General features: G+C 41.9%; 1 pseudogene; it reads left to right on the top strand.

Annotated features, from left to right (window-relative positions):
* Positions 1-16,082, top strand: part of LOC117191944 — a 120,016-nt pseudogene extending 103,934 nt beyond the window's left edge.
* Positions 16,083-16,849: the final 767 nt, after the last annotated feature.

Genomic DNA, 16,849 nt, shown 5'->3' with positions numbered 1-16,849 from the left:
CAAAAGGCATGCACTCGCGTAATAGAATAGGTTTCCAGATTGTTGTCTGGTTAGGAAGTATAATTAGAATTTAGTTAGGAAAACACCGGCTGTTTATTCAAAACAAAAGGAAAAAATGCGGAGCGCAAAACAAAAACACGTCTGATCACTACGAAAGATACGAAAGATTCTGCTGCGATCTTTATCTTGATATCAGATATATCATCTAGGTCCTTACACGCCAAAATAATGTCATCTACGTAGACAGCTATTAGACACATATTTTTACCTGGCTTACAATACAGACAGGGTTCGTTGACAGTCGGTATAAAACCAATGCGTCTCAGCGTTGCATCCAACGTAGAGTTCCACACTCTTATGGTTGTTTTAGGCCATATATACTTTTGTGAAGCCTCAAAACGTGATTTGGGTGAACTTCGCTGATGAACATTATATACTCTAAGCCTTTCTGTGCGAACTTTGATTTCTTTGTTTTATCTAGAGCTATCGCTACTGAGCCAAAAACTCTTAAATGCGATACCACTGGCTTTCTACCTGTTCATATTTCAAAAGGTGTCACCCCGCTCAAGCAGCTGCTTGCCACTCTATTTCGCAAATACGTGGCAGTTCGAATCGCTTCTGCCCAATAGCATTCACTTAACCCAGCATGCAGCAGCATACTTCTTGCCATTTCTACCAATGTTCTGTTGGCCCTTTCTGCAACTCCGTTTTGTTGAGGTGTATATGGCACTGTTAAGTTTCGCTTTATTCCATTTTGGTTTAGGTAATTATCAAAAACGTTTGATATGTATTCTCGGCCATTGTACCTTCGTAAAACCTTGACTTTTCTCCCAGTTTGGCACTCAACTTGACTTTTAAATTCTTTAAAAGCCTCGAAAACCTGATCTTTGGTTTTAAGGAAACTTACTGATACATATCTTGAACAATCATCAATAAATGTGGCGAAATATCGATTGCCTCCCATTGACTGCTTTTGCATTGGACCGCATACATCAGTATGTATTAAGTCTAGAACGCCCTTTGACCTGTTTGTGCTCGATTGAAATGGTTGCACGCAAATTTTACTTTTTGCGCATGTTGCACACACTTGTTTTGGCTTTTATATGCCCTTGAGACCTATTACCATCTCCTTGTTAACCATTTCCTTTAATGCGTCAAAATGTACATGGCCGAACCTATTGTGCCATTTGAATGCATATGCCTCAACATTTACAATGTTCATACACTTTTCCTGATTGTCCTGAACCATAAACAATCCATTTTCCAGATGTGCCTTTATATTTATTTTTCCGTTTTCAAAAATCATCGCTTGATTTTTCTCAAACACAACTTTTTTTCCATGTTTTAATAGTTTTGTGACCGATGTAAAATTGTACTGCAAATCTGGTACCAAGATAACCTATCTATCACCGAACTTTACTTGAGCAGTTCCATGCCCTTCAGCAATAAGTGATTTACCGCCGGCTAAAAATACTTTTTGATTATCTTCCATGAACGACACAAAGCATTCCTTGTCACAACATAGATGCGCCGTTGCGCCCCTGTCTATGCACCATGCATTTAACATCTGGTCATTTGGCTTAGCTAAACTTAGGATTGGTACATATTTTTCTGGTTCCACTTTGGCATATTCGGTTACGCAAAACATTGTACCCAATCTTTCCCCGCTTTTACTGTTTGCGCCCTTGTTGTTTGCTCCTTCCTGCTTGCTTTTAGCACGGCATTCCGATTTAAAATGCCCTTCCTTTCCGCACTTAAAACACTTTTTGCCCTTAAAGTTTTTCTTAAAATTGTTGTTGTCATAACTGACGTGTAGTTCCGCGCTACTTGTAATTTCCTTGCTAATGCTATCTTCCTGCCTATTCGCTTCTTCAGAAATTTTTATTTTTAGCATGCTCAAGCTCGGCAAATCATCTCGCGTCTCAATCGCAACAACAAAACTTTCATACGATTTAGGCAAACCATTTAGCAACACAACTGATAAGATCTTTTCATCAACCTTTATGTTGACCTCTGCTAAAGCCTCGTGTACCACCTGGAATTTCCGCAAATATTCCTGTGCACTTATACCATCCGACATTTTTAACGTCAACAATTGTTTAATTAAAAGCACTACCCTTGCTGGTCCGCTTGGCCTGTGAATTTTATTTAGCTTTTGCCATGCCTGTGACGACGATACACAATTTTTAATATTGTTTAGTTGGGTCGATTTAACACAAAGTAAAATTGACGCCAACGCCTTTTGATCCATTAGTTCAAAAGCTGCACGTTGCTCATTTGTTGCACTTTCACTAAGCTCAATTTTACCACTGAAGATTGGCCACAAATCATTTTGTATGAGAACACTTCTCATCAAAACTTCCCATGTGCTATAATTGTTTTCGTCCAGTTTCTCAATATTGAAATTCATATTTCCACTCATTTTTGATACTTATTTTCCCACAGTGCAAAATTTGTAACTGTCGATCGTCTCATGCACAAAGCAACTACGACGACAATACTGTTGTCCGTGTCTTTCTTTTGTTTTTTCGATTTCTTTTAAGTATCCCTCCGAGTTGCTATTTACACACACACACTCGCGATTTTCTATGCCTTGGTATACACACTTTTGGGTATACACACTCGCGGTTTTGTGCGGCTTGGCATACGCACTTTTTGGTATACACACTTGAGTCTCCGTTCGCTTTTGTGTTTCTTGATCCGTTGGGACTGCTTTATTTTGGACTTTAAACCACGGCAACGGTCCGATTCGCTGCAAAAATCTAATCAAAAAAACACAATGCGAATTTGTTCAACTTGTTCTTTTGCCTTTCTATGTACACACATACACTTATGAGTCTATGCCATTTTTTTAGCACTGCTTTTCACTAAGCACCAAACAATGTTTATTGTTTCTCACTGTTTCTGTTTTATACTGTTTCTGGGTGAATTGGTGTCTGGGCCCATAACCTGTTAAAGTTATTTTATTTGTAAGACAGCAGAAGATCAGTATACAGAATTATATGTGCTTCCGAGTAACATACGCAAGAGACAGACGCCGAAAGAAGAATATCGATATGAGAACATCGATATGAGAACATCGATATGCAGCAGGGCACATGCGCAGTGTTGTTAGAGATCAATATCTAATTATCGTGGCGGTCACTTTGAACAGCATCTTCAGCGTTTCAATATTGAGTTGGCGATATCATATATTAATTCTAGACGATGTAGTTTACAATCAGACAATGGGACCCGGCGCCACCCTGGACAAGCGCCGCCCGGACCTGCGCGACGAGCTCGGCTACATTGCGCCACCCAACCGGAAGCTGCCCCCCGTGCCCGGCTCCAACTACAACACCTGCGACCGGATTAAGCGAGGTACAGTCATAAGTAAGCATCTAAATTTCCAATGCAACATTTATTAATGCCTCGAGCCCACGACCGGGGAGACGCACCTGAGATGCACCTGAGCATCCCCGGGCATGGCCTGGGGCTTAGTTCTTTCTTCCATTTACTTTGCAAACCAAAAGATAAAAAAGAAACCGAAAAGATATCAAGTATTTTGCGGTGCTATTGCACACACACTCAGACACATACTCAGAGAGGTAGGCGGTGACACGCCCATCTGCCCACACACGACACTCGAGCTAAGCTTTTGTCGAGACCGAAAAATTCCTAATGTTGCTTTTTTGGAGCGCTTCCTTTTGAGTTAAGTCCTCCCTGAGTCCTGGTCCTGTTCCTGTTCCCAGAACCAAAAGATTCCCAGCATGAAATGAACGAAAGAATAAACCATTCCTAAATGTTGTTGTAAATTTAGACAAATAAATTTTGAGCTAAGCTTTTTTCTGTTCGGGATACATCCGCAATGTTGAGTCAAATATTGCGGAAGCAGCCCTACATTTTTGATTGCAATTGAACTTATGATTTAAACCTCTTGCCTCCCACTCTCCTACCCAACCGCACACTTCGGTTGCTTCGGTTCCATTATGATTTCCATTGACTTATCTTTGATGTTGTACGAAATTGGAAATTTGAAAAATACCACACGAAAACGAATCCACCACACCGAATCATACCACACCCCATGATCATAAAACGAAACGTTCGCGTAACACGAAACCATAGGCCACCGCGGTGGCTTGCGCTCGAACCTCTGCGGTCTTTTTTATTTCAGTACTCACACCCGCCTATGCTACGTGTGTGTTAGAGAGAGACAGGGCTAGAAAAAATGAAATTGTTTTCTTGATGCTGGCTATAATAATAATACGATCCAATTCAGATTCTGCAGTCTAAAAGATATGGTCATTCTCTACGATTCTGCGTTTTTGGTTTTCTCATTTCTTTAAAATTGTGGATGCCACAGATTTTCGTTCTTTGTGGGGGCGGAAGTGGGCGGGGCGTAGTTTTGAAATATTTTTGTAGCAGTGACATATCACAGAAGTCTGGATCCAAAACATCGTTGCTCTAGCTCTTATAGTCTTTGAGCACTAGGCGCTAATAGGGACGGACGGACGGACAGACAGACAGGGCTCAATCGACTCGGCTATTGATGCTGATCAAGAATATATATACTTTATGGGGTCGGAAACGATTCCTTCTGGACGTTACACACATCCACTTTTACCACAAATCTAATATACCCCAATACTCATTTTGAGTATCGGGTATAAAAAGGGCCAACAGCCCAGGCAACAAGCTCTTGGTCCTTTCCTATATCCAAATGTTAGTTTAACCCAAGTAAAAGATAATCGTATACCTATGCTAGCCTTATTGTTGTATATACGTTTTGCTTATGACCTAAGCAACTTTTACATTCGAAACGACTTCTCACCAATACTATCCTATCTATATAGCTATATACTATACTCGTACATATCATCCACAAAACAAGACAAATCAAATCAAATCTATCGTAACCGTTTTCAGTTGAACACTTTCCGCACTTTTTCCCCTGTTCTTTGAAACCAAACTAAGATGCTTTTTGAAATCGCAATAGAGATCGTTCATTGGATCAATGCTAAAAGTAAAGTCGAGTAAATGCAAAATTAAGTTCATCGCTCATTTCATTCCATTGTTAATCGTAATTGCTAAATGTTAATCGTTGACCAGTTGGTATGTTTTGAGACTCAACCAAAAAACCAAAAACACTTCACGTAACATCTTTTGGAGTTTTTTTTTTTTGCAATTGTAACTTGTATTTTTGAGCTACTAATTAGCACATTTAGTGTGTTGAAATGCCGCACCAAAAAAACAAACCCAAAAACGAGTGACGGAACAAGTCGAAATCGAGAAAAAAAAAGAAAAGAAAAAACAGAAGTAAAGTATGCGAGTTGATTGCATTCGAGCCGCAATGCAATGACGGAAAAGCATCTGTTAAAGTTATTTTATTTGTAAGACAGCGGAAGATCAGTATACAGAATTATATGTGCTTCCGAGTAACATACGCAAGAGACAGACGCCGAAAGAAGAATATCGATATGAGAACATCGATATGCAGCAGGGCACATGCGCAGTGTTGTTAGAGATCAATATCTAATTATCGTGGCGGTCACTTTGAACACTCCTCCTCAACACAACGCATGTTTACAAACTTTAAATATACTTAACTAATATTCAATAACATGTCAAGCACTTATAAACGATCTTTTAAACCAAATGCGAATACAAATTTATGGTGCTTAACCTTGGCTATGTTCTTTGTGAGGACATCTGCTATCATCTCATCGGTTGGCAGATACGCAATGTTGACTTCACCTCTCTTGAGAACCTCTCGAATATGATGTATCTTGACGTCGATGTGCTTTGTACGTGCATGAAACATGGGGTTTTTAGCAAGCTGCTGTGCTCCAATGTTGTCGCCGTACATCTGAATAGCTGACTCCTTGGACATCAGCTTCAAGTCAATCAGTAGGCTGCGAAAGTATATCGCCTCTTTTGCTGCAGATGATAAGGCTATGTACTCTGCCTCCGTGGAACTGAGGGCAACCGTCGATTGCTTTCTTGACTCCCAAGAAACCGCTCCTCCTGCCAACATGCATACATAGCCAGTGAATGACTTTCGGTTCGTCATATCACTTGCCCAATCTGCATCAACAAAACACTCAATTGCCTTTCCTTGCTTCCTTGCTAGCATATCACCCAGTCGATAGTTTTTGCCAAATATCGAGGGATGTGCTTGGCTGCCGCTTCATGCTCGGAATGAGGATCCTTGTTACGTTGTGCTAATTTGTTCACCGAATGCGCAATGTCCGGACGAGTCATAACAGCAAGATAAGATAACTCTCCAATTAGCTTTTGGAACGATGTGATGTCGACCCTGCGGCAGTCCTCTTTGTTGCATGCCACCTGGTAACCAGCTTCAAGAGGCGTGGACGTCTGTCGACAATCTTTCAAATTGTACTGTTCGAGCAACTCTCTAATATACTTCCGTTGGCTGATTGAAATCGCACCCGTACTGCCTTCACGTTTCACCTCAATACCTAAAAAGTATTGCATAGGCCCGATGTCAACCACATCAAATTCTGCTGCGATCTTTATCTTGATATCAGATATATCATCTAGGTCCTTACACGCCAAAATAATGTCATCTACGTAGACAGCTATTAGACACATATTTTTACCTGGCTTACAATACAGACAGGGTTCGTTGACAGTCGGTATAAAACCAATGCGTCTCAGCGTTGCATCCAACGTAGAGTTCCACACTCTTCCTGATTGTTTTAGGCCATATATACTTTTGTGAAGCCTAAAAACGTGATTTGGGTGAACTTCGCTTATGAAGCCCTCAGGTTGTCTCATAAAAACCTCATCTTCCAATTCGCCGTTGAGATACGCCGTGACAACATCCATTTGATGTAGGTGGAGACCATGTTCGACTGCAAGTGCAATTATCAACCTGATAGTTGCGTGGCGAACAACTGGTGCAAATGTTTCCTTGTAGTCGTTCCCGTAGCGTTGGCTACAACCTTTCGCCACCAGACGTGATTTGAGCCTGTTCACGCTTCCATCCGGATTGGACTTAACTGCGTAAACCCATCTGCATCCAATGGACTTTTTCCCGCTAGGCAATTTAGTAAGCGACCACGTGCCGTTCTTCACGATAGATTCGTACTCGTCCTTCATTGATGCTTTCCATATCTCGCCTTCAGTAGACCGTTCAGCTTGTGCGTAGTTTTGTGGAACTTGTACGTCTGCTGCCAGTATCGCATTGAGCATATGATACTGCTTCCATGGTCGTCCTGGTTTGCACGTCCGTACTATGGTTGGGCGTCCTGGTCCTCTTATTGGTTCTGGAAGAATGTCATTACTAGACCTAATCTCCTCCTGATTTTCTGGCTCATTTTCTGGATCTTTAAATTGCTTGCTATCCATTTCGGGTTCAGAGTCCTGGTTTTGTTGAACCTCAATTGATGCCATGTCATTGGAACATGATGCATTTAGTTTGCCCCCTTCAGGTTCTACAAAAATGACATCCCTACTCTCTACGAGTTTCCTGGTTTCTTTACTGACCAAACGGTATGCTTTGGCCGTATCCGAGTAGCCCACCATTATATACTCTAAGCCTTTCTGTGCGAACTTTGATTTCTTTGTTTTATCTAGAGCTATCGCTACTGAGCCAAAAACTCTTAAATGCGATACCACTGGCTTTCTACCTGTCCATATTTCAAAAGGTGTCACCCCGCTCAAGCAGCTGCTTGCCACTCTATTTCGCAAATACGTGGCAGTTCGAATCGCTTCTGCCCAATAGCATTCACTTAACCCAGCATGCAGCAGCATACTTCTTGCCATTTCTACCAATGTTCTGTTGGCCCTTTCTGCAACTCCGTTTTGTTGAGGTGTATATGGCACTGTTAAGTTTCGCTTTATTCCATTTTGGTTTAGGTAATTATCAAAAACGTTTGATATGTATTCTCGGCCATTGTACCTTCGTAAAACCTTGACTTTTCTCCCAGTTTGGCACTCAACTTGACTTTTAAATTCTTTAAAAGCCTCGAAAACCTGATCTTTGGTTTTAAGGAAACTTACTGATACATATCTTGAACAATCATCAATAAATGTGGCGAAATATCGATTGCCTCCCATTGACTGCTTTTGCATTGGACCGCATACATCAGTATGTATTAAGTCTAGAACGCCCTTTGACCTGTTTGTGCTCGATTGAAATGGTTGCACGCAAATTTTACTTTTTGCGCATGTTGCACACACTTGTTTTGGCTTTTATATGCCCTTGAGACCTATTACCATCTCCTTGTTAACCATTTCCTTTAATGCGTCAAAATGTACATGGCCGAACCTATTGTGCCATTTGAATGCATATGCCTCAACATTTACAATGTTCATACACTTTTCCTGATTGTCCTTAACCATAAACAATCCATTTTCCAGATGTGCCTTTATAACTATTTTTCCGTTTTCAAAAATCATCGCTTGATTTTCTCAAACACAACTTTTTTTCCATGTTTTAATAGTTTTGTGACCGATATAAAATTGTACTGCAAATCTGGTACCAAGATAACCTTTTCCAGCGTAACGGATCTATCACCGAACTTTACTTGAACAGTTCCATGCCCTTCAGCAATAAGTGATTTACCGCCGGCTAAAAATACTTTTTGATTATCTTCCGTGAACGACACAAAGCGTTCCTTGTCACAACATAGATGCGCCGTTGCGCCACTGTCTATGCACCATGCATTTAACATCTGGTCATTTGGCTTAGCTAAACTTAGGATTGGTACATATTTTTCTGGTTCCACTTTGGCATATTCGGTTACGCAAAACATTGTACCCAATCTTTCCCCGCTTTTACTGTTTGCGCCCTTGTTTTTTGCTCCTTCCTGCTTGCTTTTAGCACGGCATTCCGATTTAAAATGCCCTTCCTTTCCGCACTTAAAACACTTTTTGCCCTTAAAGTTTTTCTTAAAATTGTTTTTGTCATAACTGACGTGTAGTTCCGCGCTACTTGTAATTTCCTTGCTAATGCTATCTTCGCTTCTTCAGAAATTTTTATTTTTAGCATGCTCAAGCTCGGCAAATCATCTCGCGTCTCAATCGCAACAACAAAACTTTCATACGATTTAGGCAAACCATTTAGCAACACAACTGATAAGATCTTTTCATCAACCTTTATGTTGACCTCTGCTAAAGCCTCGTGTACCACCTGGAATTTCCGCAAATATTCCTGTGCACTTATACCATCCGACATTTTTAACGTCAACAATTGTTTAATTAAAAGCACTACCCTTGCTGGTCCGCTTGGCCTGTGAATTTTATTTAGCTTTTGCCATGCCTGTGACGACGATACACAATTTTTAATATTGTTTAGTTGGGTCGATTTAACACAAAGTAAAATTGACGCCAACGCCTTTTGATCCATTAGTTCAAAAGCTGCACGTTGCTCATTTGTTGCACTTTCACTAAGCTCAATTTTACCACTGAAGATTGGCCACAAATCATTTTGTATGAGAACACTTCTCATCAAAACTTCCCATGTGCTATAATTGTTTTCGTCCAGTTTCTCAATATTGAAATTCATATTTCCACTCATTTTTGATACTTATTTTCCCACAGTGCAAAATTTGTAACTGTCGATCGTTTCATGCACAAAGCAACTACGACGACAATACTGTTGTCCGTGTCTTTCTTTTGTTTTTTCGATTTCTTTTAAGTATCCCTCCGAGTTGCTATTTACACACACACACTCGCGATTTTCTATGCCTTGGTATACACACTTTTGGGTATACACACTCGCGGTTTTGTGCGGCTTGGCATACGCACTTTTTGGTATACACACTTGAGTCTCCGTTCGCTTTTGTGTTTCTTGATCCGTTGGGACTGCTTTATTTTGGACTTTAAACCACGGCAACGGTCCGATTCGCTGCAAAAATCTAATCAAAACGAGGGGGAACGTTGTGAGTTGCTGCGTACACCGCAACTCTACAGTTATACCCGATACTAAGTCAGTATGGCTCTCCTGCGGCAGACGCCGCTAATATTGAACCACACGACAAAGAGTGCGTGCGAGAGAGACAGAAAATCAGTCTGAGCGTGACGTCGGGCGCTGCGTGGCCACTGAAAATTGATTTCTTGCTTTTGGCTACAAAAATGATCCGATATGATCCAGATTCAGCAATCTGATAGATATAGTCATTATCTATGATTCTGCATTTTTAGTTTTCTCGAATGTGCAATATTGTGGATGCAACAGATTTTCGTTCTTTGTGGGGGCGGAAGGGGGTGGGGCGAAATTCTGAGATATACGTTTTATAGTGAGATCTAACAGAAGTGCGGATACCAAATTTGGTTACTCTAGCCTTAATAGTCTCTGAGATTTGTGGATGCCCCAGATTTTCGTCCTTTGCGGGGGCGGAAGGGGGTGTGGCGAAATTTTGAAACAAACTCGTCTCGGTCCGATATATTAGGAGTGTGGATACCAAATTTGGTTGCTCTAGCTTTTGTAGTCTCTGAGATCTAGGCGCTAATGTTTTACTCTAAGCAAAGTCGCCTATGCTACGTGTGTGTTAGAGAGAGACAGGGCGAGAAAAAATGAAATTGTTTTCTTGATGCTGGCTATAATAATAATACGATCCAATTCAGATTCCGCAGTCTTAAAGATATGGTCATTCTCTACAACTCTACGTTTTTGGTTTTCTCATATCTTTAAAATTGTGGATGCCACAGGTTTTCGTCCTTTGTGGGGGCGGAAGTGGGCGGGGCAAAGTTTTGAAATAATTTTTGTAGCAGTGACATATCACAGATGTCTGGATCCAAAACATCGTTGCTCTAGCTCTTATAGTCTTTGAGCACTAGGCGCTGAAGGGGACGGACGGACGGACAGACGGACGGACAGACGGACGGACGGACGGACGGACGGACGGACGGACGGACGGACGGACGGACGGACAGACGGACAGACAGACAGGGCTCAATCGACTCGGCTATTGATGCTGATCAAGAATATATATACTTTATGGGGTCGGAAACGATTCCTTCTGGACGTTACACACATCCACTTTTACCACAAATCTAATATACCCCAATACTCATTTTGAGTATCGGGTATAAAAACACAATGCGAATTTGTTCAACTTGTTCTTTTGCCTTTCTATGTACACACATACACTTATGAGTCTATGCCATTTTTTTAGCACTGCTTTTCACTAAGCACCAAACAATGTTTATTGTTTCTCACTGTTTCTGTTTTATACTGTTTCTGGGTGAATTGGTGTCTGGGCCCATAACCTGTTAAAGTTATTTTATTTGTAAGACAGCAGAAGATCAGTATACAGAATTATATGTGCTTCCGAGTAACATACGCAAGAGACAGACGCCGAAAGAAGAATATCGATATGAGAACATCGATATGAGAACATCGATATGCAGCAGGGCACATGCGCAGTGTTGTTAGAGATCAATATCTAATTATCGTGGCGGTCACTTTGAACAGCATCTTCAGTGTTTCAATATTGAGTTGGCGATATCATATATTAATTCTAGACGATGTAGTTTACAATCAGACAATGGGAGCCGGCGCCACCCTGGACAAGCGCCGCCCGGACCTGCGCGACGAGCTCGGCTACATTGCGCCACCCAACCGGAAGCTGCCCCCCGTGCCCGGCTCCAACTACAACACCTGCGACCGGATTAAGCGAGGTACAGTCATAAGTAAGCATCTAAATTTCCAATGCAACATTTATTAATGCCTCGAGCCCACGACCGGGGAGACGCACCTGAGATGCACCTGAGCATCCCCGGGCATGGCCTGGGGCTTAGTTCTTTCTTCCATTTACTTTGCAAACCAAAAGATAAAAAAGAAACCGAAAAGATATCAAGTATTTTGCGTTGCTATTGCACACACACTCAGACACATACTCAGAGAGGTAGGCGGTGACACGCCCATCTGCCCACACACGACACTCGAGCTAAGCTTTTGTCGAGACCGAAAAATTCCTAATGTTGCTTTTTTGGAGCGCTTCCTTTTGAGTTAAGTCCTCCCTGAGTCCTGGTCCTGTTCCTGTTCCCAGAACCAAAAGATTCCCAGCATGAAATGAACGAAAGAATAAACCATTCCTAAATGTTGTTGTAAATTTAGACAAATAAATTTTGAGCTAAGCTTTTTTCTGTTCGGGATACATCCGCAATGTTGAGTCGAATATTGCGGAAGCAGCCCTACATTTTTGATTGCAATTGAACTTATGATTTAAACCTCTTGCCTCCCACTCTCCTACCCCACCGCACCCTTCGGTTGCTTCGGTTCCATTATGATTTCCATTGACTTATCTTTGATGTTGTACGAAATTGGAAATTTGAAAAATACCACACGAAAACGAATCCACCACACCGAATCATACCACACCCCATGATCATAAAACGAAACGATCGCGTAACACGAAACCATAGGCCACCGCGGTGGCTTGCGCACGAACCACTCCACGTGGGATCCGCGTCGCCCCAACCTGTACGAGGAGCTGAAGGCCCCGCCAGTGCCCCTGCACGGCAATCAATATGGTCATGCCCACGGCAACACTGAGTGCCACTACAGGCATCCAGGTAGGAGGACTGGAGAGGAGCAGCTGCCTCCCTCTGCGGTCTTTTTTATTTCAGTACTCACACCCCCAAGTCCCCAACTCCGAAAGTAACCCACACCCAACCACTAATCCTCTTTTAGTTGATTTACCAACACTAACCAGTTGTAGTCTAACGCCTGGTCACATCGAGCTAACAAAGTAGTAAGTAACCATTTAATGGGGGCTATGGCTATGGCAATGGCTACGGGGGAACAGCATTCATTCAAGCATACTAAAAACACTAAACAGAACCACTCGAGACACCACTGTCGCCTGCAGTTGAGCCAAACACCCATGCTAATTGAGTTATCTTCCCGCAAGGCATGGAAGATGATATCTGCCCCTATTCCACCTTCCACCTGCTCGGATTCCGCGAGGAAATGGATCCCACCAAGGCCATGAACTTCCAGACCTTCCCGCACCAGAACGGACACACTGGCCCCGTGCCCGGCCATGCCGGCACCATGCTGCCACCCGGACATCCAGGACATGTGCACTCGCGATCGGGATCTCAGTCGATGCCTCGCGCCAATCGCTACCAACGCAAGAACAGCCAGGGCGGACAGTCGTCGATCTACACTCCAGCTCCTGAATACGACGATCCAGCCAACTGTGCCGAGGAGGATCAATATGTGAGTAAACGGATCCGTGCGGGCGGCATGACTTGATTTTCCCCTTTTACAGCCTCGCTACACTCGCGTCAACTCTCAGGGCGGTAGCCTGTACTCTGGACCCGGACCCGAATGCGATGATCCAGCCAACTGTGCCCCCGAGGAGGATCAGTATGGCTCCCAGTACGGCGGCCGGTATGGACAGCCCTACGATCATTACGGCTCTCGTGGATCCATGGGACGTCGCAGCGTTGGTAAGTGAACGTGAACCAGAGAATCCCAGTCGATACCCAGTCGAATCTCTACTAATATTTCTGCATGATCGCCAGGCTCTGCTCGCAATCCTGGAAATGGCTCGCCCGAGCCTCCACCACCGCCACCACGCAACCATGACATGAGCAACTCCTCATTCAACGACTCCAAGGAGAGCAACGAGATCTCAGAGGCTGAGTGCGACCGCGATCACGGACCACGCGGCAACTATGGCGGTAAGTTTTGACCCAAAGAGAAGCTCAGACGAGACCCAAGTTGTTGTTTTGCATTCGATATTTAACCTCATATTCGCTTTGGTAAATTTCCAAAATTCGAATTCGTCTAATTTTAACACAACCAATTCGTCAACTCTTTCAACTCTATTTTTTCGAAATTTTTGTATAAAATATAACCTATACATAAATTGATCAGAAGACACCAATGAGGGTGAGTGATGCAAGCCGAAGTTGAGCTAGATAGCGTGATTATCCATCATCATTCGATAACCAATCACGATCCCCCTCACCGTCACATAAAAGATATGCTCAAGATATAATAGATCCAGTGACCCCCTCATTTCCCATCAGTCAGAGTGCTTTTGGTTGTCCCGCTCATACAATCTACAAATATTCATGCTGTGTTTTGCTAAACAATTTTGCAAAAGAACATCCGTGTTGTAAATGTCTTAAGTTTTTATACCCGATACTCAAAATGAGTATTGGGGTATATTAGATTTGTGGTAAAAGTGGATGTGTGTAACGTCCAGAAGAATTCGTTTCCGACCCCATAAAGTATATATATTCTTGATCAGCATCAATAGCCGAGTCGATTGAGCCATGTCTGTCTGTCCGTCTGTCCGTCCGTCCGTCTGTCCGTCCCCTTCAGCGCCTAGTGCTCAAAGACTATAAGAGCTAGAGCAACGATGTTTTGTATCCAGACTTCTGTGATATGTCACTGCTACAAAAATATTTCAAAACTTCGCCCCGCCCACTTCCGCCCCCACAAAGGACGAAAATCTGTGGCATCCACATTTTTAAAGATACGATAAAACCAAAAACGCAGAATCGTAGAGGATGACTATATGTTTTAAAATGTAAGATCTCAACCAGATCGTATAATTATTATAGCCAGAATCAAGAAAACAATTTCATTCTTTCTCGCTCTGTCTCTCTCTAAGACACAGGTTTCATGGTCGGTTTTGCCAATTGCAAAATATGAGTTCAAGGATCTCAGAACCTATAAGAGCCAGAGCAACCAAATTTGGTATCCACACTCTTGTGATATCGGACCTTGACCGTTTTGTGTCCAAATTTCGCCAAACCCCCTTCCGCCCCCGCAAAGGACGAAAATCTGGGGCATCCACAAATCTCAGAGACTATTAAGGCTAGAGTAACCAAATTCGGTATCCGCACTTCTGTTAGATCTCACTATAAAACGTATATCTCAGAATTTCGCCCCACCCCCTTCCGCCCCCACAAAGGACGAAAATCTGTTGCATCCACAATATTGCACATTCGAGAAAACTAAAAACGCAGAATCATAGATAATAACCATATCTATCAGATTGCTGAATCTGGATCAGATCAGATCATTTTTATAGCCAATAGGAACAAATCAATTTGCAGTGGCTACGCAGCGACCGACGTCACGCTCAGACTGATTTTCTGTCTCTCTCGCACGCACTCTTTGTCTTGTCGTTTAATATTAGCAGCGTCTGCCGGAGGAGAGCCATACTGACTTCGTATCGGGTATAACCGTAGAGTTGCGGTGTCCGCAGCAACTCACAACGTTCCCCCTCGTTTATTCAGATTTTGTTACTTGGTTTTTGCTTATTTTTATATCTCTGATATTCGTTTTTAAGTTTTGTATCTAACGACCATGGGGAGAAATCGAAACCCTTGTGACTAGAAATCTGCATGCGATGACCTCATAGAGGACCTTCTCTAGTGGGATCAACACTCATTTCAAAGTACCCTACCCCTACCCCTACCACTACCTCTATCCTTCACGAATTATTCATTTTCGATGGGACATCGAACACGTGTTTGGACTTAAGCCGATACCCAATGTTTTATTTTCATTTGATATATGTTTTTCTTTTTATTTATTTTATGGCATTGTAAATCCAAATATGTAATATCCTACTTTTTCGGTTCGGGCAAAACAAAACAAATAAAAAAAAAACACACAAATTTCTATTGCAAATATTTTGAATATACTCGTATAAAATGCGGAAATCGCAGCTGGGAAGCGATCCCCCCAACCGAAAGATCAGCACACCACCGAAGAGATGCGTAAACTGATTGAAAGGTAAGACCAATGCGACCAGATCCAGAGATCTACGGATCACACACACTCAATCACAGATGCACACAAGTCGTTAATCGTAGTTCTGGTGCAGTAACTAATCTCAATCCACTAATTTCCTTTGTTCTTGTTCATTTACTTACTAACTTGATTGTGAATGATTATGATCGCTGACACTAGTCGTCGACAGTTGTAAGTTCTCTAAACTAAACTCTAAACCCTAACCCCTAACTAAATGTGACTAACCACGAAAGCCATGCATGTCCATACCCTGTACATATGTTATAACAGAGACTGCATCCAACATATATATCTATATACTACTTTTAACCAAGTTTATTTTCGGGTTCTTGTTTGTTTGTTTCGAGTTTCAATTAATTTGGTTTGTCTTTAAGTTGATTTCTGATTTTTTCAGATTTGTATTTTGACTTTCATTTCATTTCTGGTTGGTTTGAAGGCAAATCACAGTTGAATGTTTTGAAATCGTTTTGATAACCTAATCCATAACGCATCATCAGCATTTCGCAATGAAATCTAAGAAATCGGAGAGAAAGTGAATTATACAGCGCATATAGAATGTGCGCGCATAAAATTATTCAACTACTCGTATTTCAAGTATTTATAACGTAAAGAAAGTAAATTTCAACAGCTATGTATAGTGTCTATGCCGTAAACAGTAAACCGTAAAACGTAAACCAAACATACATAAAGATTACATATATACGTCATACATATATAGATACCTAATCTAAGTGTGTGCCGCAAAGGAAAATACTACCAATTATACGAGAAGGCGTCGAGGAAGAAACTAATGAATTGAGAAAAAAATACTTACATATTCGCATATGAATATTTGGAACGGAACTAATTATACCCGATACTCAAAATGAGTATTGGGGTATATTAGATTTGTGGTAAAAGTGGATGTGTGTAACGTCCAGAAGGAATCGTTTCCGACCCCATAAAGTATAGATCCAGACTTCTGTGATATGTCACTGCTACAAAAATATTTCAAAACTTCGCCCCGCCCACTTCCGCCCCCACAAAGAACGAAAATCTGTGGCATCCACAATATTGCACATTCGAGAAAACTAAAAACGCAGAATCATAGATAATTACCATATCTATCAGATT

The sequence above is a fragment of the Drosophila miranda genome, assembly GCF_003369915.1.
Source record: "Drosophila miranda strain MSH22 chromosome Y unlocalized genomic scaffold, D.miranda_PacBio2.1 Contig_Y1_pilon, whole genome shotgun sequence".
Classification (NCBI taxonomy): domain Eukaryota; kingdom Metazoa; phylum Arthropoda; class Insecta; order Diptera; family Drosophilidae; genus Drosophila; species Drosophila miranda.
The sequence above is the reverse complement of the archived record's forward strand: the minus strand, read 5'-3'. Positions and strand labels throughout refer to the sequence as shown.